Source organism: Thunnus albacares, chromosome 22, assembly GCF_914725855.1.
Source record: "Thunnus albacares chromosome 22, fThuAlb1.1, whole genome shotgun sequence".
NCBI classification, from domain to species: Eukaryota; Metazoa; Chordata; class Actinopteri; order Scombriformes; family Scombridae; genus Thunnus; species Thunnus albacares.
In genome coordinates, this window is record NC_058127.1 from 7,551,798 (window position 1) to 7,576,440 (window position 24,643).

A 24,643-nucleotide genomic window follows, 5' to 3' on the forward strand; every position below is an offset into this window, starting at 1 on the left:
GAAGGGCTTTGTGAGAGATTTAGTGCTCACTTTCAGATTTTGTCATGACCTCGTCGTCTCGTGCGATAAAGTTGCGGGGGCCGACATTTCCTCCCCGGCTTCTTCTCACGGTTTTCACACCGCGGGCGGTGAGCTGCTGGAAATAAGGAGGGTGTCTTTGAATTACTGCAAGTAATTATTGGTGTGTGTGTTCTGCTGGGGGTGGTCTCTCTCTCTCTCTCTCTCTCTCTCTTTCCCTCTTTCCCTCTCTCTGTATGTGTGTGTCCAGTCCAGTGCATAAGTAGGCCAGCTCACGTGCAACCTCTGCTCTCTCTATATATTTCGCCCACGCCTGTTGAGAAGTCGCAGCGGTGGTGGCGGTGGCGGTGGCGGTGGTGGCAGGGGCGGCGGTGTAAACGTTGGCCGGTTCACATCTATATTCACCACAGCAGCAGCGAATGGAAAAGCCTGGCTCAGTCATCTGGAAACACACACACACACACACACACACACACACACACACAGTCACACGCAGTAACACAGCCCCTGGGAAAATGTGACTGGGACTGCTAAAGGAGATAAAAATCAGACTGTGCTCTATGGCTGTTTTGTGGCCGGTGGCTACTAGTTAAAACTCACACACACACACATGCACACGCACACACACACACACAATAAAGCAGCTCAGGCGGTGAACGCTGGACAGGGAACTGAGGTGCAGAAAAGTGTTTTAAAATGTTTAATGATTAAGTGTTAAGTCCTTGAAGGAAAGAGGAGAAAGACGGGAACACACAGAAAAGGTAAAGCTCAGACTGTCGAGGTGTGTGTGTGTGTGTTAGCGTGTGTGTGTGTGTGTGTGCATGACAAAGACATGAGTGCATAATGTGTTTTAGGTTTAGCGAGGGCCAGAGAGAGTTTCCATCAGCCTCCACACACACACACACACACACAGGTTTACTGTGTCTGTATGGACCACAGCTGAATACAGTCGTAATCCCCTCACTTCCGACAGAGGGGGATGAACATGTGTGTGACTGTGAGAGCGAGTGACTGTGGGGGGGGGGGGGATGAACGAACACGAGAGAGGGAAAGAAGGAAAGGGACGGATATAGAGAGCGGGATAAGTATTAAATAGTTTTTGGAAATCAACTCATGTGCGCACACATGCACTCTGTTTTTCCACTAAAAGCTCAGGCATACTTCAGTTTAACACTAGTTCTCATCATGTGTTGATGTTTATATGTGTCAGAACTATGTCACGTCAAAAAGGTGGGTGAATAATTTTATGAACAACTGGTGAATGTGTCTTTGCAGCAGTGAGTCTGTTGGTTTTGGAGCTAGTGCTGAAACAATCGGTCGAATTGTAGAATTTTTATTATTGATTGAACAGTTCCAGATTCTCAAACTGATGATTTTCTGCTTCTCTCTGTTTCCTATCATCATAAATCAATACTTTTTCAGGGTTTTGGACTGTTATTTGGATGATTTAAGGACCAAAGACTCTTAATATTGAAAAAATGTTGAAAATAATCATTAATTGGCCCCAATCAGATGATTTTCCAAAAGTTTGCTCCTCAGATGAGACAAGATTAGGGCTGCCACTAATGATTGTTGTTATTATTTATTAATCTGTCAATTGTTTTCTCAATTAACTTACTAGTTGTCGTCTGGTCTATAAAATGTCAGTTTTTTATGTTTCCCAAACCCCAAGATGACGTCCTCAAATGTCTTTGTCCCGACCAACAACTCAAAGATGTTCAGTTTACTATGAAAGAAGACTAAAGAAACCAGCAAATTTTCACATTTGAGAAGCTGGAACAAAAGAAATGTGATGTTTTCTTAAAAAGTGATCGACTGATTGTTGCAGCTCTAGATAAGACACTTGAATGACGCTTATTTACTCTGGAACGATGTTTATTTGTCACGTCAGCTGAGAAATATCTCATCAATAGATCCAAATGTGAAGCAAGTGGAGCGTTAGTCCAAACTTTGAAACCCAGAAGTTGATGACTCGTCTCACAAAGGGATTCGCAGCTCCAAAACAAATAATCTTGGTAATGGTTGGGTTCTGGGAACTTGTGATGAACCATTTTCACATTTTTAAAAAAAATTTTTTTTTTTTGACATCCATCCGTTCATCCGTCCAATTTCAACAGATCGAACGCGAAGTGAATAGATATCAGATGTCAGGATTGAAAAGATGGATAAGTGAATATCGGGTGAGTTTAGAGTGAATTCACTGTATTGAAGGTGGTTGTAGACAGTGTGTGTTGAGACAGAAAGTGCATAAATGTGCCGGTTGCCCTTTCACCATGTCCACGTTTTGAATAGTGTGTGTGCATGACCCTTTTGAGTGTGTTTCTGGAGGGGGAAGGGTGGCTTCCACAGTCTGAGACAGCAGCGGGCTATAAGCCATTTGGTCAACATTCCACCAAGAGCATAACAAATTACTACTGTGGGGTGTGTGCCGATGGGTGTGGAGATATGTGTGTATGTGTGTGTGTGTGTGTGTAGTGCACATGCATATAATTCTGTAACTCGAATACTTGTTTTCCCAGCAGCTGATGATCAGCTGTGCGATGACACGATGAGATTAAAGTCCAGTGAAATGAAAAATACATTCTCCCAGTTTTAATCCTGTTTCCCTCTTAATTGTTCATTTATTTATTGTTATATGTTAAATATATATCCAAAAATCTGTATCATAGTGTTTTTAAATCAAAGTTCACTGTTCACTCCACTGTTTGTGGGTCGTAGTAGCTAACAGAGCAACATGGAGACAGATAGGAAGAGATGTGGCTGCTGAGGTTTAATTCATTCATCTCTCCCTCATCTTCCTCCAGATCTAACAACAGGTGAGGGAGGTGTGTGTGAAGCTCCGCCCACTTTTAGCGGGCCAATCAAATGCAAAGGATTTGGTTTAAGTCCCTCTTGTAACTGTACACCTCTCAAATATTCTGTTTTACTGGGAAATACATCACAGTACAGAAGCTCAAGACGCTCTAACTTTGCTTTCACTGGGACTTTAAGGTTTTATCTGCTTGAACCAGTTAGCCAGTTAGTCATTAGGTTATCTCTGTTAGTCTGTCTGCAGGTTATTATGAACAGCCAGTCAATAATCTGAGCATCAAGCCAATGCTGATTAGTTGATCAGAGGACTGAGAGACAAAAGTGCAAACATTACTATCTAATTTCATGTATGAGGGTCGTTTTCTGGAGTTGAAAGTTGGATTAATTCCTGGCTTTTGTGTTAATTTCCGTTGCATTCTGGTTTAATAGCTGCAACGCTCCCCCCTAGTGCACGTATCACCTTATAGCACTGCACATTTACATTGTAACGATGGCACCAAAAATGTGTATTCATTCCTGAAACAATGGGCCCTTGAATTCAGACAAAAGTAAACTAGTTTCAAATTTTGTTAGCTATAGCTAGCTAGGTAATTAACATTAGGTACCTGGGTTGGTTGGAAACTTTTTCAGAACCTCGCTAAAGGTCTTAAATATGCATTTGGCTACATACATGATTTAATGCTGACACAGTACCACAATGTAAGAAAAATGTAGTGTAAGACATTTATTTCTTTTTAACATGACGACCTTCAGATGTTTGCATATTAACATGAGATAGTGTTTTCGATAAGTTCGACAAAGTAATCTTGAGTAAACTTCCTCAAGTTGATTACAGTTCAGGACAAAGCTGCTAACATATGACCTGAAATCACCTGTAACCACACAAATTGTGTAATTAGCTGATATTAGGTAGGTTATAAGCTAGATAGCCAGGCTAGCTAACATTAATGCTTTGCATTAGAGCAGACAAACACACAGTTTAATCCATTTCTTGTTCTTGTGTTTTGGTTTTGTAAAGGTGATAAAAAAAGACACCACCTCCAAAACTCTTCATATCTAGTAATATTCTGACTGCTACCCCATAATCATGTGGAAAAACCCAAAGATTGACAATCACAATATGGCGGAGGTGTTGAACGAACAGTCAGTTAGCAGTTTTTTGACATTATGTATTGTATCTTTGTCCAACTCTCCCTTTTTCCAAACCCCTCTCTCCAAGAACAACAACAAAATATAAGTAAGGAAAGTAGAACATGGGTTAAAATAAAAAAAACAAACATTTATGGGCTTGACATGGGACAGAATCACAGACACAAGTATGTTTTTGGGTGATTCATCATTTTGAAGACTACTACTTGTCATTTCTATGTATTTTGTGACATCTCAGATTAAACAAACATCTTTTATACTCTTTGTGTCTTTTGTCAACTGCGGTCGGCATGAATAAGTAGTGAGTTCCTTCCATTGTTGTATTTGACAGGGCAGCTGCTGCTGAGCTGTCAGCTCGCTTTCATTTGTGTTTTTTATGATGGACAATGAGCTCTCTGGTGATTTTGTGTTTGGGACATGTTTCTGGCGGTTCCCCGACTGTAAGACGGCGCTCCCGTGGGACAGTTTGGCATTTCAACAACTCTCATAGAAACAATCTTTGCTTACAATCCTTGAATTTGGCGCTTAATCCAAAAAATCTTGAGGAGGTTTTGTTAAATTTCCGCCCGTATGCCAATTTTAAGGAAGATGAATCAGTTGCCAAATAACGCTGTTCTCTTAAGAATCAGTGTCTTATGTTTTCAACAGTTAGTTTGATGGATCACAGTTGCTCATGTGAACTGTCTGTACTGTGTTGTTCCCACCAGAGCTCTGCAGACCAGACATGTCCGCTATCTAAATGAACATCAGACTCTACATGTTGTACAAGAGTCAGTCTGAGTGGACTGAAGCAGAACCTCACTGGTCTGCAGTCTGCATTCACTTTATTATATGGATGTGCAGACTTTGTTGTAACCTGTAGTTTGTTTGTTTAATGGTGTTTTAGATTATTTTCTTGATTCATCGATTTGTCTGTAAAAATACAGCTCATAGTGACGTCTTCAGGTTTTGTCTGTTCAACAGAATCTGTGGAAATTCAGTTTACTTTCATGTATAACACCAACAAAGCATCAAAGTCTCACATTGGAAAAACTGGAACCAGTTAACGTTTGGTATTTTCGCTGTAAAAAAATGAATGAAAATAGTCGCCGATTAATTTTCCGCACGTTCCACACATCTTCATCCTCCTCTTCCTTAACCAGCCTGCCAACTATCAACCCGTCTCTTCCTGGCGATCCACATCTTTGACTGAGATGAACTCCTTTTTTTTTTGAGTTGGGATCCCAAAGAGGAAATTTGTGTTGAGCTCTGGACTCAGAACTGAGTAAAAGTATTTGGTTGAATAAACTGTGAGGATACAAACACTGTGGGGTGTATGAAGATCATTTCTTGGATTTTAGTTTTTTTATTTGGTAGTTGTTAGACTGTAGAGTCTTCCTAAGGATCACAAACGACTGAAAATGTAATATATCATTGGTACGACTGTAGGGACCAATATCAAACATCTTGTACATATGGATCACAGACAAATATTGACAATCGTATCAAAATCAATGATGTTTTGGGTTGTTAATGGTTCCAACCTATGATGAACATTTGTGACTTGAATCTTGGCAAAACATCATATTTTTTTGATTTTACCTCAAGTTTTTAATCTCCACAGGTGACCGGGATCATGAGTTTATTGGTTTTATTAACAGATAACTGCTAAATGGATACTTAAAATGATTGATCCCCTGTGACGGCCTGTTCTCACCAGAACTAACTCACTCAATACTAAATATGATGCTCTCTGTTTCTATAGGAGTGTGAAATGTCTTTAGTGCACAAGTTCACCTCAGTTAAACTGGAAGTGGTTACATGTGGGTATGAAGCGTGTTGTTTGGACGAGTCTCCCGCAGAGTTTTATTGTTTTCTATTTGAGGCTGAAAGGGGGTTTTCCTTGTTCTTCTGTCGGAAACCGGGCAGCGTTTCTTGTGGCGAGCATTCCAGCCGCGCATGTTTCAAAACACCGCGAGCAGTCGGGAATTTTGCTTCGGCCCCCGGAAAGAGGCATCAAAGATGGAAGACGATAATCTGTCTCCTCCGTCCCGCTGTTGACAGTAACAGAAATCCAGGGATTTTAACAAAAAAAGAATGTTTTGACATGTGGTCGAAGGTATGCGACCAAATGTCTTGGGCTGGTAAACAGACGTGTGTGTGTGTGTGAGACTCCCTGCATTCCAGTAAAGGTAGCCTCCAGTAGCAATCTGCTCTGCAGGGGGTAGATGAGGATGCCATCAGATAGAGATGCTATTGTCTGTACTCTGTGTGTGTGTGTGTGTGTGTGTGTGTGTGTGTGTGTGTGTGTGTGTGTGTGTTTCCATGTCCTCTGCCCTGACTTGCTTTGCTAACTGTCCTGACTAACTAAAAACACATGTTGTGCTGCAGCATGGTACACAATAGAACATATTGATGAGAGAGACAGATAAAGGACACTTTCATGTTTATATTTCTCCACAATATCAAGTTAAGAATAATGGAAAAATTCAGTTAAAAGTACTTATTAAAGTAAAAACATTTGTTTTAGGTGAGTGGGTGTTTTTTTGTATTTTTTGTTTTGTCATTAAAGGGTTTAAATGCTGGACGGACGATGGACATGTGTGGACCAGTCGACTTAAACAATGAGCTCTTTCTGCTGTCATACATCTGCAACTGATCACTATTTTCATTTACAGTTCATCTGTTCATTATTTTTTAAATCATTTCAGTAAGTGTTTTGTCTGTAAAATGTCAGAAAACAGTAAGAAACTCCCACAACGGTGTCTTCAGGTTGCTTGTTTTGTCCCTGTTAGTACAAAAACAAAATATATTGAATTCACAGTGGTATAAATTAGTGAAAAGCAGCAAATCATCACTTTTAAGAAATGATGCAATACTTAAATGTACAGTATGTTGTCTCGCTGTGTATATATCGCCATATCGCTGAACACTAGTTGGATTTACGGATTCAGTAAATATTCAAAAAGCAACCAGATGTTGCTTCTTCTTCTTCTTCTGATGAGGTGTTTGCTGTCCAACATGCAGATACATTGAAAGTAGTTTGTGTTTTTCCACGAGAGATTTCACACAAGACATTGATGGAAATGCAACCAATTGGCACATTATTATCATCTGATTAGACTAGATTAGATTATTCTGTCATTTTGTCCATAAAATTATCAAAAAATAGTGAAAAATGTTCATCACTGTCTCAGGTGACGTCCTGAAATGTCTTGTTAGATGAAAAAGAAACATGTTTATTTATATTGAAAGATATTTAGGCTTGTTAATATGATAGAGGACTAAAGAAACCAGGAAATATTCACATTTAAGTAGCTGGAATCAGAGAATTAAGACTCCAAATGATCAAAATAGTTAATAGTTCAATAATTTATTATTGATTGATTAATCGACTATAACATAGACTAGAAACAAAGTTATGTAACAGAGACATTACATGAGTGTTAAGCATATTGTGAATAAGTGAAGTTACAGGCTGTGTGTGTGTGTGTGTGTGTGTGTGTGTGTGTATGTGTGTGTGTGTGTGAGTGTGGGTGGGGTTGGAATGTCTCTATCTCTGATCTGTGGAGCCTGTAGCTGTTTCTTTTAGGCTACGTCTGGAGGCACACACACACACACACACACTAAATAAAAGTCCTTCTTTGTGTAAGTTCATCAGTGTCGTGAACCTCACACACTCACAACAGAGTTTTTGTTGCATTGTGTCTGTTATGTGTGTGTGTGATGTAAAAAGAATAGAAGGTATTAAAGATACATTTTACTTCATTAAACTATGGCAATAAAGTGACACGTAATATTATTGAGTAGATTAAAGTAAGAAAATTTGATTAAAATACACTGAATTAATGACTTAAAGGTGCAGTGTGTAGAATTTAGTGGCATCTAGCAGAACGGACTTGGCAGAAAAGGAATATAATATTCATAAGTATGTTTTAATCATGCGGTGACCTCCAGGGCTGAAAAATGAAGCCAATGCTGAAGTGCCAAAAACTGCAGTTCCTCAAACGGTCACTTGAGGCTCCAAAAGCGAGTCAATCCCCATAGACCCCATGTTAAAATGTCCAACTTTACAGCAGAAATAAACATGTTTATGAATTTTATTATAACTCACCTGTTTAAATGCTATTAAGCCGTAAAGTTATGCATAATTAAGGACGTAGCTGCTTTGATTGACAGGTCACTAGCCGCTAGGTGGCTTGTTTCAGCAATCAGGTTTCATTTGGCCACCTCAGCTCCACCTCTTTGCCCATTTTGGATTAGCTGTGAGTTAGGTGGAGTCAGGCACTGCCAAGACCTCCATATTTTTTACAGTCAATGGTGTATAATCACCTGAAAATAAGAATTGTTGTGTTTTTGTTACCTTAGAACGAGCCTTTTATATCTAAATAGAGAGCAAGTCCTCTTCCACGGAGTCCACCATGTTGCACCGCCATGTTTCTACAGTAGCCCAGAACGGACAAACCAAACACTGGCTCTAGAGAGGGCTTTTTGTGTTTTTCACGAGTTTTGTGGTCACCGTAGGTTCCCCTACACACTCGTAGGGTGAGGGGTATTCAGTCGGTTGCAATCTGCATCCTCACCACTAGGTGCCACTAAATCCTACACACTGGTCCTTTAAATGTGACGCTAAATATTTAATAAACCCAAATTAACTTTACAAGGAAATTTGTTACATGTTAACTTCATTCCTGGCAAACACTGATTTAGATTCACTAAGTATCTGGCAAAATTTTATTTAGATCTACTTAAGTAATTTAATATCTTTTAATAATCAGTAACAAACGACTTTAAATCTACTCAGTAAAATTACATAATTAAGTTCAGTCCACTGAATACTGCACCTTGTTGTTGGCTTGATATCTTTACGTATCTTTTTTATCCTTCAACAACCTTCAATTATGCAAAAAGCCAAAATAATGTTAAAAGTCATAAAAATTTTACAAAGACAAAGTGGATGCTAAGAAAAAGGTGTTTATACGTTTACTGTTAATCTACACAGATAATCTGATGTTCATTAATCACATCAATTCATTATTAGAATATAAAAATATCAACTCTACTTTCAACCATGTAACACTTGCAGTACTTATTTAAAAATAGCCAGAAGATACATGTTGAACTGTGTGTGTGTGACCCGAGGCTGCTACCATTGTTATTGTTTTTGTCCGACTTTCTGCATTTTAAATCCCCCCATTACTCTCTCACCGGGGGGTAACACACACACACACACACACACACACACCCCTCAATCATGTTTTTTTTAAAACTCCGATTACACCACTAAAATTGCGTCTGTAGTGGTTTTTGTCCTCCGGGGTTTTGAGTTCTGCTGATGTGCAGTTTTGACCTATAACTTTATCTTGGACTCAGCTGCAGTGAAACTCTGCTCACATACGTTTATTCTCCTCAACATCAGAATAAAAACAAGACTGAAAACAGGAGCTGGAAGCAAACTTCAGAAGAAATCTCCTTCTTGAAATCCATCTGATACTCCGTTACAATTAAGCAGCCTCGGTTTTGACTTGAAGTCGTCTAGAGTTGCAGCGATTAGTCAACTGACTACTACTTTGCTAATCGATCAATCATTTTTAGTCATTTTTTAAAAGAAAAAAGCTTCTTAAATGTGAATATTTTCTGTTTTTTTAGTCTTCTTTGACAGTAAACTGAATATCTTTGGGTTGTGGACTGTTGCTCAGGACAAATTGAACATTTGAGGTTATATCTTGAGCTTTGGGAAACAGTTATAGACATTTTTTGTGATTTTCTGAAGTTTTATAGACCAAATGTCTTCAACTTTTCAGGAGTATAATCCTCAGTGTAAACGTCTGAAAGGTTGTAGCCTTTATCTTCATTTGACTAACGCTTCAATAAGCAGTAACACCAACAAAACATCAGAGGAACAGACAATGAAGAAGTGGATTGTTGTGGTTTTGATGCCACGTACCTTAATTTCAAATTTAATTCAAACGTAGCTCGTAACAGGAAGGAAACGCTCTCTTTTGCTGTGCTGTTCAGTCTAGAAGGAACAACTTGTTCATTAATATTTACATTATTTCATTTACTGTGATTGAAAGCGGAGGGTCAAGATGAGTTTCTTCTCTTCATCTCTACAGACATCAGACACTTGTAGGAGAAAACACAAGCAGCCAACGCTGACCGATCACAGGTCTTGCGGTCTCCACGAGGTATCATCATAGCCGCTGGAGCTGTAATTTTTTTTTGAGGAGGTGCACATCAGCTAGACGTAGAAATGAAGCTTTAGTGCTCACTGCTGATTACGTCTATGATTGCAGCACCGAATGCTTTCAATAAAGTGACAAGAGGAGCGCGATGGAAATCTGGATCAAGTTTTGAATAACAGCGGGGACGGATATGCACCATTAGATGGAACTTAACTTCTCATTTTTGAATTAAACTCTCGCAGTTTGTATTAAACTCAGCATGCTGACGCGGTCACATATTGTTTGGTAGCCTCTTTGATTTAAAACCGCTGTTATTTGGGGTCTATATCATGATACAAACTCTCGGTGTTAACTTTGGAGTCATGTAGGATTAAGTATTAATGAGAGAGAGTTAAAACCTGCATGTGTTCGTCTAATTTCACAGTATCTTCCGGGGAGGTTGTTCCAGTGGGAACGCTGGAAGAATATCTGAGGAATATTTTCATCCTCTTCCTTTAATCTCACCGTGTTCTTGGTTTCTGTTCGTCTTTATAACATTTTCCACCGGCCGCATTTAGCCGTTATGTTTTAAAGCTTTGACATTAGAAGTAGTTTCCGAGCTATTATATCGGATTAAGTAGGGCCGTTACAGGCATCATTTGTGTGCGTTTCTGTTTTTATATGTTTACAGTTTATTGCAACTTCACCATGCCCCAAACCAAAAAATGTACCACACACAGACACTCGCATCCACACACACACACACACACACACACATTCCACCATGCAATGTGGTCCGCTCTCGTGGCTACCCTGGCAAGTCAACTCGAGGTTGAGGTCTAAAATGACACAAAACTTTCTTTGTTTACTGGATCTTCTTTTCTCGTCTCCGTCCCCTCCCGTCTGCCTTCGGTGGCGTCTGACGAAAACATCCTTTCAGTGTTTTCCTTCCCTCCTCGTCGGGCGACGGAGGGGTTTACTCTTGGGGACGTCGAGAAGACTCTTGGGGTTTTTTTTTTTTTGCGAGTCATAACTTCCCTCACGTTTTCTTCTCGTTCGACAAGTGGAACTTCTGAGTGATGAACCAACATTTGTGGGTGCTGGAGGAGGAGGAGGATGGGGAGGAGGAGGAGGAGGAGGAGGAGGGGGGGCACAGTGGGTGGGTTGCATATTTCTTGGTTGGGATTTATGAGGAGTTTGTTTATTCATGTCTAGAATTTGAGAGATTTTAGGTTAACTTTGGGTTTCTGAAAGCGGATTAAAGCTGCTGATAATCAATATACAGCGTCTCTGCCCAAAAATAAAAAAGATTTATTATCTTTGCCTGAATTTTATTCATGTCATAATCAAGAAAAGCCTTTAAAACAGCTTTTAGAGCAATGTGGGACATAAAAAACTGTACTGAAATCCAGATGATGGGATACTTTTTATGGTAGGACAGCCGCTAGAGACTCTGAGATGCCTTGAATAAATTAGAAAACGCATTAAATTGTCTTAAAACGTGCAAAGACAGTAACTTTTCATTGCTGTCGGCTGAAGGCTGTTGTCATGGAGATATCCGAAGTGGACAACACAACAGCCGTCAATCGTCATCCAGATGTACCAATCTAATCTTATTCTCATGTGTCTTCTTTATTATGGGGACAGTGGAAAGATGAAGGAAGAGAGTGATGGAGGGAGGAGGGGGGGATGCGGTTATATGGCGTGCGTCTTAACCATCAGGCCACCCAGACTCGCCTCATGTGTTATTCTTTATCAAAGACTCATTACCTATGTAGAAATGCCTTATTTCAGATTTGATGTCTCTAGATTGGGTTGATCCAATTGAAGGAGATCAAACAAACTCGATTGAGCGACTAAGTGGGCATCAAAGGAGCAAGTTTCTGCCATAAAAGCACCATTTTCTGTCTTTTCACATGACATTAAAACATCCAAAAAGCTCAGACCGAAGCATCTTTGTTCCCTGTAAAGGTGGAGATAAGTTGGAGGTTTAATCAGGGTGTGATAGGGACGGATCGGAGAGGGAAATGTAAGAGAGGAAGATAGTGGAATTAAGAGGACACAAAGGTTAAATGAAGAGAAAATAAGATAGAGGCCAAGAAAGGATATTCGGTGCATGAAAAATAAGGGGAAAAAGAAAGCGGGAAAGAGAAGTTAATTAAAATAGAAAAAGGGGGGGGGGGAGCGGGGGTTGTCTTTGGCTCCATTAGCTGTAGGCTGATAGATGGATAATAGATGGATGGAGAGATAACAGAATTGAAGGTTTCAGATTTCTGGACACTCAGCTGTCAGATTGATACGTTTGTCCTTGAACACATCGCTAGCCGTGTTGTTTGAAACTGAGACGATTATCTCAAAATGTAATCCCAATCTCTTAATCTTTATTTTGGACCACCTGCAACAAAACGGAGAAAAAAAAAACCATCTAGTTGAAATACTCAACACATATAATGAAATCCTGGGAAAGTTCTGTCACATTAGACTCAGAACAAATACTGTTTAAATTACAGTGCATGTCATAACATTAGCTTAAAGCCCCTCAAACAAACGTATGTTTACATAAAGTGTTTCTTACCTTAATGCAGTTTTTTGCATCCTCCAAGTCCGATAAAGGTGTTGAATGCATTTTCTTACTACATTATGTACATTACTACATTTCTTGGTGCATTAATACAACCAACTATTGATCGGTGTGGAGCTACAGTGATCAGTAGATCGACGGAATATGAATCAGAAACTATTTTAATAATCAAACAATCGTTTTAGTAACTTTTTAAGCAAAAATGCCAAACCTTTGCTGTTTTTATCGTCTCAAATGTGAAGAATTGATACATTTACAGTAGAGAAATGTCTCCAAACCTTTGACTGGTACTGAATCAGTCATACATTATAGCAATCTTGGAATATTTTGGACTGTTGATCGGTCAAAACAAGACATTTGAAGATGTTAACTGACATTTAATAGACAAAATGTGATCTGCAGATTAATTGAGGATGACAATAATTGTTAGTTTTAGCCTTATATCAGTGGAATAACATGAAACCAGCAGCAGGAAAATGAATTGTAGAATAGAAACAGAGTTACAACCAAATCAAGGACAAGTCATAAAAGAATGAGGTCAGAAACTCCACAGGGTACCTTTTTCTAGTTTAGTTAAAAAAAACATCCTTCACTATTGTTTATGAGTTTAACCTTATTCTCATGTGTTTTAGAGTTTGAGAAATTTAGCTAATCTTCTTCATCAGTATTATAAAGATGCGGTCTGGCAACATTAGCGAAGAAACTACAAAACTGTCATCACATTTTGATACAGATGTTGCAAAATCTTTTGATTGATGCAGAGTTAAAACCAGTGAGAAGAGCACAAACAAAACAGCACATAAAACCTCTCATGTGAATTCACCAAAACTGTTCTGAATGTGGCAAAAAAAAACAAAAAAAAAAAGTTCATTCATGTGGGAATCCTTCGCTCTTTCTAAGAAACTGAAAGAGAAAATAAGTTTTCAAGGCCTTTAAATCAAATAATCAGGGTTCCTTGAATGTATTTTACCAGGTAATTTTCCATTGGAGGTCTTTGTTGGTTTTTCAGTGGCAAGTGTTAATTGTTAGTACACTTATAAATCTGATATCTCTGCTCATCGGCGGTTCAAATCTGTCTACAACCGTCAAATTAACTGCAGTAGAAGAAGAAACTGCCAATTACCATCTTGGTGCTCGATATAAACGCTCCCGGATAACCACTGATGACAGTTTTGTTCTGCACACATCTTAAAATGTGTTGATGAAGTTATTGTAGACTGAGGATTTATTTAATCTGAAAATGAAAACCTTTATAATAACAGGTAAACTTTTTATATGGGCTTCAAAAAGGCTTATTTTCCAGTCAACACATTTCACCTCAGACGCCGTCGTTGCCTGCGATCATAAGACGTTTTTCCTGCCTCAAGGAACATTTTTGTGATTTCGATCTAATTGTTAATAAAATTTGGCCTAAACTTTTTTTTTTTTTTTTCTTTCCCAGTGTGATACGTTATGACTCTCATAAAAATACTTGAACGGAAGCCCAGAGAGGAAAAAAAAAATGATGAAGAAAGAGTTTAAACGCTGGCAAAAGCAGCTTTGATCTGACAAAAGTAAAAATATACGCAAAGTACTCTCTCTGTCTCGCTCGTAAACACACATCCAGTCATGAAACCGCACCAGAGGCGGAGGAGGAAGGGGGGGAAGTGGGTGGAAGAGATTTGGTGGAGAGGGCAAGGTCATCTAGTGCACGTTAAGAAGTTAATGTTTGACTTGTTAGTCCTCTTTATGACGTTGATGGATCAATCCGGTCCGTCTCTGCTCCCGCCAGGCCGCCGACCTTTTAACCTTCGCTATTGTTAGAGCTGGTCGCCGGATCTAATGGCTTCCATACTCCACCAGAAACACACAGCCAGGGGCGTGGGTGTATATATATTTGTGTGTGTGTGTGTGTGTGTGTGTGGATGCAGTATTTCAACTCTCACACACCATCCCAAGATTTTAACAACCATAAATGAAGACAGAAGACGGTTAGAGCTGAACTACACAACCTCAAAGATACATCATGATACGTTGTCATGATAGATGCAGTCGTAGCCTTTTTGAATACATGAATACCTTTGTTTTCTTTACTTTTAATGTTTGACCAAATTAATGACAGTATCACTAAGATGTTCATGACTTCTAGACAAGACTTTGAGCTGATTGGTTTGTTAAACTTTCTGTTAGATGTAATTGTCTTTTGTTTTCGGATTAGTTATGTGGGATTCAAACAGTTTACTGGAGCTGCACATGAGTAAATTAGCAAAGAGATCCATAATGTTGCTAATTTGATTTGTTTGGTTTATTGTTCAGCCGTAGAAGAAGTGTGCAGCTCCCAAAAAACTTTATTTATATCAATGAAACCACTGTGGAGATGAGTTTTAGACTTTAATTGTGTCATCTGACTTGCATCCGATTTAACATCCCTCTTCTCATAATGTCAAATTAAGCTATACTAAAGTACATATGCACTTGAATAGAGCTACAGTGCTAAGTCGATTGATTGGTCGATCAACAGGAAGTCATTTAATTAAACTATTTTTGATAACTGATTAATCATTTAAGTCGTTTTTCAAGCAAAACCGCCAAATATTCTCAGATTGCAGCTTCTCCAATCAGATATTTGTCTGCTGTTCTCTGTTTTATATGATAGTAAACTGAATATCTTTGGGTTTCAGACTGTTGGTCAGACAAAACAAACAATTTGAAGATGACACCTTGGACTTTGGAAAGTTGTGACGAAACATTTTTCACTATTTTACACAATGATTTGAAGTTAAATCGAGCTAAATGCTCAAGAAGAGGAATTTGTTTTAAAACCCAGCTCTGCTCTAGTTAGCTTTAGCATTAGCTCTACGCTCACGAAAGCTAATATTGGGATTTGTTTATGTGTTTGTTGTGTTGGTGGTCAAGCCAAAAACAACTAAAGATCAGTAACTGTTTTTGTTTTTTTTAGCCTCTTCTAGAAAATACAACTGAATTACTATTTTTGGTTTTAGGATATAGCAGCTGGGAGAGATCATCTTTTTTTATTATTATTATTATTATATTAAGCTTTCACTATACTGCTTCCATGTTACAAACAACCAAAGAGGAAGGGTGAAAGTTTGGGTCAAACACTGCCTGAACTTCTCACAGTCTATATTTACTTCATAGAAAGTTGTGTGTTTTTTTTTTTGTTTTTTTTTTATGAGAACATTTCAATAAATTCCTTTTGATTGTGAAACTGGATTTCGAAAGGACGGAAAGAGCTGAATGTTGACTCTTTAACTCGTTGTGGTCTCTTCCATCACATGTCAGAAAATGCCACCTGCCTTTTGTTTTTTAATTCAAAACACACCTGCTTGCATAAATAAAAGTGTTTTTTCTGTATTTCTGTTATCTTGCAACTTCCAAACATCTTTATAAAACCTCTTAAAGTTGAACTGTTTTCATTTGTGTATTTGTGCCGTTGCCATATCAACCAAAGAGCACCAATCCATCCTGAGAATGGGCTATTTCCTCTTTTAGTGTGTGCATATATACAAACAGATATGTGTGTGTGTGTGTGTGTGTGTGTGTGACTGTCACTTAAGTGTCGGACTGAGGGTTAAGTGTCAGACTGATGTTGGATTAGTTGTTGTGGTGGATTATGGGAGCTGGAGGCTGGAGTGTGCTTCACGATGGGGGCCGAGGGTTAAAGTAAGACAGGTTGGCGTTTGTACAAGGTCGGGGGAAGGGGGGGGGGGGGGGGGGGGGGGGGGCGCTCCTCTGCTCCTTCTCTAAGGATTCTGGGTAGCGTAGCTTTGATGTGGCCGACAGCTCAGAGTCTGTAATGAGGGGCTTGTTTTCACAGATTAAGTGAGATTTCGATGGTATTACTGCAGCTTAACATGCTAAGAACATATTTGGTGTAAAGCAGTGGGGTTACTGCGCTGGATTTCCCAGAGATCACCTGTCAATCAAACTCTGTGGGCGGCGTGGTGAAGCCTACTTGCTTTTCTTTGACTTTTTAGCTTTCGTCTCGATTTGAAATACGTCTCTTGAAGAAGCCGGCGACATTAAAAATGATTTCTGACTGCTTTTATTAATCCTTTTAAACACTTTTAGAGAGGCAGCAGGAGTCCATCATAACACTTTAACACATTACGGATCCATGCTTGTTGCTTTTCGAGCTGTTTATTTCTAACATATTGTCACTGTGGAGTGTCCTCATAAATTTATACGGCGCCTCAGTCGGGGTCTCTGTGTGTGTGTGTGTGTGTGTGTGTGTGTGTGTGTTTTTTCTGTTCGTATGTGATCGAGCCAAGCGAAAACAAGTATGGCTACATTTTCTTGGCAAGTCCTCCGGGCGAGAGGAGGAGACCCTTTTTTAATTTAAAAAATGTTAAATATTTAGTCTCGCCATGGGAGTGCGGCGAATAAAAACATACGAGTGGCGGGACCCACCAGCAAGTGGCCGCAGCACATTTTAAATAATTACTGAAAATATTCAGGATCAAAAACAAACAGAAGGAAACCACCAAGTCGACTGAGTGTTTGAATATAGGTCTGTATATAAGAGGAGGAATGCTTGAATTGTCTTTAATACGTCTGTAATTGACACATCACTTGTAATGCAGAAATAAAGGACGACATTTACTCCTTATAACTGAAACTAGAGACTTAAACAACGTCCATTAAATATGTTTTTGTGTTGATTTTCGTGTCATGAATCATTAAGAAGAGTTGTAGGATGTTATGAAGCATTAACGTACCTGCAGCTTCACTTGCAAACAGATCTACCTCCAAATCCAGGTGTGAATGCAGCTTATTGAGACTTTACATGATGCCGCGCTTTGTGTCGCCTTCATAGACGGCAGCACCAGAGGATAAATGTCACTTATGCTGATTTTACACCTTTTCAGTCGTCCTTCAGTCGTCTTTCCTGTCTGCTAACGGTCCGTCCAAAACATGTTCACTACATCTGTTAAAAAGTCTGCTTTGTGAGAGAAGTGACGTAACCATCCTGAGTGGTATTGGTGTTTTTTTTTTGTTTTTTTTTGTTCACTTTCTGACTCATTTTACTTTCCAGACTGAATTGTGAGAACAAGAAGGCAGGCCAGGGAAAAATAAGTGGACTCGCTTTAAAAGAAACGTTTTTCAGATCATTTCTGCAACTTTCTTTCTGCCTGCGTTCAACAATTTTTGTAATTTCCTGAACAGATAATTACATTTGAGGAGAGACAGTAAGAGAGTCTCTTATCCTATTAGTTCACATTTACATGATTCAAAAAAATGTAGAGCTGCAACGATTAGCCGATCCATCAATTAGTCGATTGACAGAAAATGAATCAGCAGCTGTTTTGATAATCACATAATCACTTTGGTCCTTTTTTTAAGCAAATATGCCCAAATTTGTTAGACTCAGCTTCTCAAACGTGACGATTTAATGCTTTATGGACTGTTGTTCGGACAAAATGAGACGTTTAAAGACATTTAACCTTTGACTCTTTGAAATGATAACAGGCATTTTCACTATATTCTGACTTTTTGTACACAAAACGATATAGAGATAATTAATATCATTGCTAATTGCAGTGAAAAAATGCCTTTGCAAACACATCAGAGTCAAAAAAAAAAAAAGAGACGATAACAGACACAAGACCTTCTGGAAGTTGATGTTGATTGAAAGTAGTGCGAGAGAGTGAAGCAGCATCACCGAACAGAGAGGCAAAGATGGACGGATTAGTGGATGAAAAAGAGGGAAAAGTATGTACGTGTGAGTGTTTTGGAGACTCAAGGAGAGATCAACCAGGCGGAGGTCCATCACTATGAAGGAGAGTCTGTCCAAACTGTGTGTGTGTGTGTGTGTGTGTGTGTGTGTGTGTGTGTGTGTGTGTGTGTGTGTGTGTGTGTGTGTGTGTGTGTGTGTGTGTGTGTGTGTGTGTGTGTGTGTGTGTGTTGCGGTCGGACGGAGCCACGAGAGGCAAACAGATCGAGGGGAATGTAAAAACACGGAGACGCATTCCTCGTCTCGCGAAAACAAAACACGCACTGTTAACCTGAGAGAGAGAGAGAGAGAGAGAGAGAGGAAGAAGGGTAGAGAGAGGGAGAGAGAGAGAGGTAGAGATGACTTGTGTTCACGAGCAAGTGAGCGTTTACTCACATGTTCGCGTTCGTCCATGTGACCGAGCTCGCGGGAAGTTTCTGCGGTTTCGAGATTGAATTTGGGATGTTAGAGATGAATCGATGATCGCTCAGTATTAAGATTCATTTCCTTTTTTTCCTCCTCTCTCTTTTCCTCTCCTCTCCTCTCCTCTCCTTTCCGGCCTTTTACTTCCTCTCTTTTTTCCTCTTCTCTCACCTCCTCTTCTTTTTCTCCCTTCATTTCTTCTCCTTCCTCACCTCCTCTTTCACCTCTCCTCTCCTCTCTTCCCATTTTTCCCTCCTTTCCTTTCCTTCCCTCCTCACCTCCTCTTCTTTCCTCACCTCTTCTTTCCTTCATATCCTCCCCTTTCCTCTTCTTTTTTTCCCTGTTTCTTCTCCTTCCTCACCTCCTCTTTCTCCTCTCCACTCCTCTCCTCTCTTCTACTCTCCTCTTCTCTTTTTTCCTTCCTTTAAACTCCCCTCCTCTTCTCCTCTCCTCTTTTCTTTTCCTGTCCTCTCTCCTCTCCTCTCTTTTTTTCCTACCTTTACTTTCCTTTCCTCTCCCCACCTCACCTCTTACCTCCTTCCTCTCCTCTCTTCTGTCATTTCCCTCTCCTCGCCTTTCCTGTTCTCTTTTTTTCCTTTGTTTCTTTTCCTTCCTCACCTCCTCTTTCTCCTCTCCTTTTCTCTCTCTCCTGTCTTCTACTCTCCTCTCCTCACCTGGAGGGTCTTCACTCCTGTAAGGGGCTACAACGCTGCAACTTTACCCAGGAAAGTCCTCTCCATTTGGGGCATCATTGTCCTCTTTGCTCCCTTTTAACACTTGCATTGGAAAGGGCGTTTAAGGACAACACACCCTAGTTGCAACATCGGGGATCAGCGGAGCTAGACGGCGATATAGATGCGCACACACACACACACACACACACATCTAGCTGCTTTTGGTGTGAGCGTGGGAGCTTTTTTCTCTTTTTCCATGTCTGCAGTTCCCCTCCTCCCGCCCTGATAAAGAAGGCCTTGTGTGTGTGAGCGTGGGTGTGAGGAAGGGAGGAGAACCTCACAAGGCTCAGACTGGAGGGCAGAGGTTGACGAAGGGTGTGTATTTGTGTGTGTGTGTGTGTGTGTGTGTGTGTGCAGTTGTCTGAGAAAGAGAAAGCTTATTTGTCATGTATGCATGGGTGCATCTCCCCCGAAAATCAAGCTTAAAGTTGAAATACGTTAGAGATTAAAAGGTGAGTTTCTCTACTTGCAGAGACACATTGAGCAACTAAATCTGGTAGAGATGGTTGTAATTATTAGTTTGGTTGTAAGATACTTTATGTGGAAAGTTTTCTTTGGCTTTGAAAAGCCATAGATACAAGAAAAAGGTCTTTAAATGCTCTACTGCCTTAAATCAGTGATACCTGGGAGCCTCTCAGAATAACTCAGCAGCATCAAAGATGATTTCAGGGATAAAGACAGAAAAAAGTAAACATTTATGTTACATGTAATTGTGTTTATTTTTTCGGACTGTTCTCTATTTTTTTTTTTTTCCTTGTGAAATATTGAGTACTTTCACATCTGCGGGCCTCTAAATGAAACAATATGAGAAGGAAAAATCAGTTTTTGGTTGAACTGCTGTCCACACAGAGACTCTAACCAGTAATGAGGGGTAATTACTTCACTTTAAGGACTCACAAACCAGAAATCTTGGGAACAGCTGCTTAAAACAATGTGCATACCGACCAGTCCGGGCATCAGACTGAAAAAACAACAAGGACCTTCGGGTATTAGATGAATGAAGCCGACTTTAGATGGGGAAACAGATGCTGTTACCAAGATGTTACTGTACAGCTCGCATATAATACAACTGAGTCATTGTACATACCCGTCATCATGTAGTTCATATTTCAGCACTTAGCAAGAGCACATTACACAACTCGTGACTTAAAAAAGTGCCTTATGACCAGATTCTAGTTCCATTTTTGGTTTTATTTATGCTATTAGTCATTGCAAAAGGTTCACGTTGCTCAAACCCAGCTCACAAGCTTCTTATAATCATTCATCCAGGAAAAATTCATGAGAAATTAAGGACATTTTACTAAAAAAGTGTAGCCCTTGTTGTCACCGAGTAAATATTACTCCGCTAAAAACGCCTGAACCAGACTTAAAAACACAAGACATCCTGGTGCACAAAGTTTTACCTTCAACAGTCGTCTCTAACTGCCTCTTTTTCACATTTGAAAATGTTTTTTGAGTCTCTAAAGTGGCTTTCAGATTGCCGCCGCTGTCTGGCAAGAACTTGACTAAACTTTTGCTAAAACGCAACCCGACTTCACGCTGCGGTGGCCAATCACATACATGCAAGTGCACATTCCTGGTGGATTACTCTGTAATGTGAACGCCGTATTTTACTGTTTACTTTGCGATGATCGCAACAAAAAGATAAAACAGTTGCCGCCGTGAAACTTTCCAGAGTTGTAAAAATCCCGTCTGTGAGTTTTTACAAACTGCTAAATGTGTTAATCTGTAACTCCAGCTCCACTTCCTGGATCGTATTTCATTGTCTCAGCCGCAGCCCTGCTTTTAAACAAGCATACACAAAGGACACCATTGATCAATCGATCAATCGATCGGTCATTGTGGGCGTCACTAGCATCAAACCAGCACAGATATCAACATCACATCAGACCAGCACAACAGACGATATTCACAAGATTGACACCAGATTTTTTTAAACGCAGGTACATCTGTCAGAGTTAGTGAGAAGTTCATTTGTGATTTTGTGATTCAACTGATGGGATGTGGCTGCCAATAATCTTGATGATTCATCCGCGCGCGTGTGCTCGTCCTTGCTAAACCTTCACGGGTGAGGTGAGTGTTTTCTCAATGATCTCTGCGTGTAAAACTGAAGGAGGAGGCTTCGTTTGACTTTGAACTTTTCTCAGCTGTTTTAGGAAAGAAACTGTCTTTGCTGGGATGTGGTCTGTATCGATGTTCCATTGGAGTGTGTTGCTGATGAATGAGCCAAGAAATCTGAATGAGTCAGTGACGGTTATGAGTTCTCCTGAGATGTGGACGGGGCTTTTTTGGGCGGGAGACGACTGTGCCTGAAGTCTATATGAGTTCTTGTGTGTTTTAGACGTGTTGAGCTTATCGGTATCGGTCTTATGAGTCCGGTTATAGTCGTGTCATCTGCGTATTTGAGAATGGTGACTGAGCTGTGGTGGGATGTGAAGCGGTTTGAGGTGAGAGGGTGAGAGGGCGCCTGCTCTGAGGGTCAGAGGTCGAGATGAAAGGCCATTCATCTTAACTATCTGTCGCCTTCTCCACAGGAAGCTCTGGATCCAGCGGCATATGCAGGGGTCATGTCCCGATAGTTTCTTGAAGAGATTGATCGGGTTTATTGTATTGAAGGCTGAGCTGAAGTCGATGAATAGGATGCTGGACCAATTTTTACACATTGAACCAAACTTTCAAGTCAAGTCCATGTTATTTCCGTTGCCAAGAATCACACATCTGTCTCAAACAACGAACATATGACCCTCGATTCAAATAAGGAAACATCGCAAAATATCAAGCACTGACGCCTCTACGCCTGGAGCTGGCGGTACCTCGCTCTGCCCACGCAGCTTATTTGCGATAAACCCGAGGAGTTTGTGTGTGATAAATCTTGCGTACGCAGTCCTTGACCTCTTTTTTCGGAGAGTAGGTCAAACACTGAGTGACTCAGTCAGTCTCGAGGCTGTAAGCTGCCCCGAACCAGCAGTGGAAATTAAGGTAATTTCAGATGCTATCAAAACAGGAAATGTGGGAGAAACTGGGCTCTACCTCCAGACCTGCAGAAAGAACTGGCAGCGTCCACCTCCAGCTCCTCCAGTGATATTTCCATGTTGCAGACCGCTGTTTCCAAATTTATTTCTCAGCCGAGACACAGGCATTATGTTCGGGAGCTGAACGGTGGCGGAGCAGACAATAGCACACAGAGAGGATGAAGCTGGTGTGTGTGCAGCAGGGGGTCCCGGGAGCCTCTCCTCCTCCCTCCCCTCAGGCTCTTTTGTCCTGGGGGGGGCCACACAGAGCTCGTAGGGAGGGGGGGGGTGCCCGTGGGGTCTCGGATCATGTGTTGACCTGTCGGGTTGACGGCTCTATTTAGGGCCGAGCTGACAGGCAGGCATTGGGCTCCGTTGCACCATCATTCAAGAAACCTCAGCGAAATCATGTTGTTGGAAAAAGTATTTCAAACTCTCTCCTGAACCGAGCAGTTTATAACTTTGGATTTTGAATCAGATGTCATGTGTTTATAACCTCTTTAAAAAGCGTTTAACTTGCCCAAATAAGAAGCAACGTGGCATGAAATGAACATTTAACTATCTGACCGAATGATTCTCTTAAAGGTTTTTTCCACCGCAGATTGATCCAGTAATAATGATTATTTACTCTAGAAATGCGGCAGAATACCTCATAAACAAACACACATATGAGTCGAGTATAAACTTTGACACTCTGAAGGTGACGTATAAGCTCACAAACGGATTTACGGCACCACATTAAAACAACTCTCGGTAAAAGACAGTTGGCAAGCCGGATTTTCTCATGACTTTGGGGTTTTAACAGATGTTTAAATGACTAAATAAATACTTTTTTAAAGAGTTTATAAACCTCAGAGATCTGATTTAACATGTGGAGATGTGATGACATACCTTGATGATCAGCTACATCTTATTTTAAGCTAATTTCACTTTAATATATGACACATTTACTCCGATCCCTGAGTGTAAAGCATCTTGTGTGTGTGTGTGTGTGTAATAGTGTCCCATGTGTATATAAACACTGACTTTCTCAAAGCCTTGTTATCCAGAGAGCTACTCATTTTCTCTGTCTCAACCTTTCAGTAATGTATGGTTTCACATGCATAGTTTACACATGTTTCAGACGCCGCCTCGCACCGATAGACAAACACACACACACACACATGTTGTCCTAGGTCACTTTTGGGGACATTACATAGACTTACATTCATTTCCTGGAGACGTAACTTTAACCACTGACCCAAAAATCAGCTTTTTCCTAATTGAGGACACCAATTGGACAAGCAGTCCCCAATTAACTGGTCTTTAATCTGAAATTTGTCCTTGAAAGTAGCCTATGATAGACCCACACACACCCACACACTCACACATGTGCACTATAAGCCAATTTAGGGTAACTCCTGCTGTTTAATATTGAAAAGCAGATGTTTGCTGTGTTAATCATCTCTGTCAGAGCTGCACAAATAACACACCCTAACACACATGAATACACACACACACACACACACACACACACACACATTCTGCTACAAGATCCTTGTGTTTTTATCTCTCTATTAATGATCTTCAGACAGGAGCTGATTGTTTGCCATGTGTGTGTGTGTCAGGTGATAGCTGAGTGATGACAGCCTGAGACCAGCACGGGGATTCCCCGTTTTCTTTCCAGGGTACAATGGCGGGCGCTTTGCCACTGTACACACACACATACAAACACACACACACACACACCATGAAGTCACCCCTTGAATCTAAAAATAAAAGGGTGTGTCTGACCTGTGTGTGTGTTTTCAGCACACAGAGAGGGCATTCTTCTCCGTCTCCCAAGCGCCTGGGGTGACCTCACCCTGTCTGGACATCCTTCAGCAGCATGGCACGTACACACACACACACATACACACACGCTGCACAGGCACATAGGTCAGACTGGAGTGAAACTGAACTAAAGTTAGCTGAAAAGTGCTTTATTCAATAGATAGAAGAAAGAGAGACAGTCACTAACCCGGATCAACAGTTGGGAGATTCACACGGAGCGAGGGTGTGACAAACAATCAGTCATTATT

The 24,643-nt window shown here is 40.4% G+C and overlaps 1 protein-coding gene across 4 annotated transcripts in view; it reads left to right on the forward strand.

The window, feature by feature from the left end:
• Nucleotides 1-24,643, forward strand: part of shroom4 (shroom family member 4) — a 115,391-nt gene that overhangs the window by 34,953 nt on the left and 55,795 nt on the right. The window lies entirely within an intron of this gene.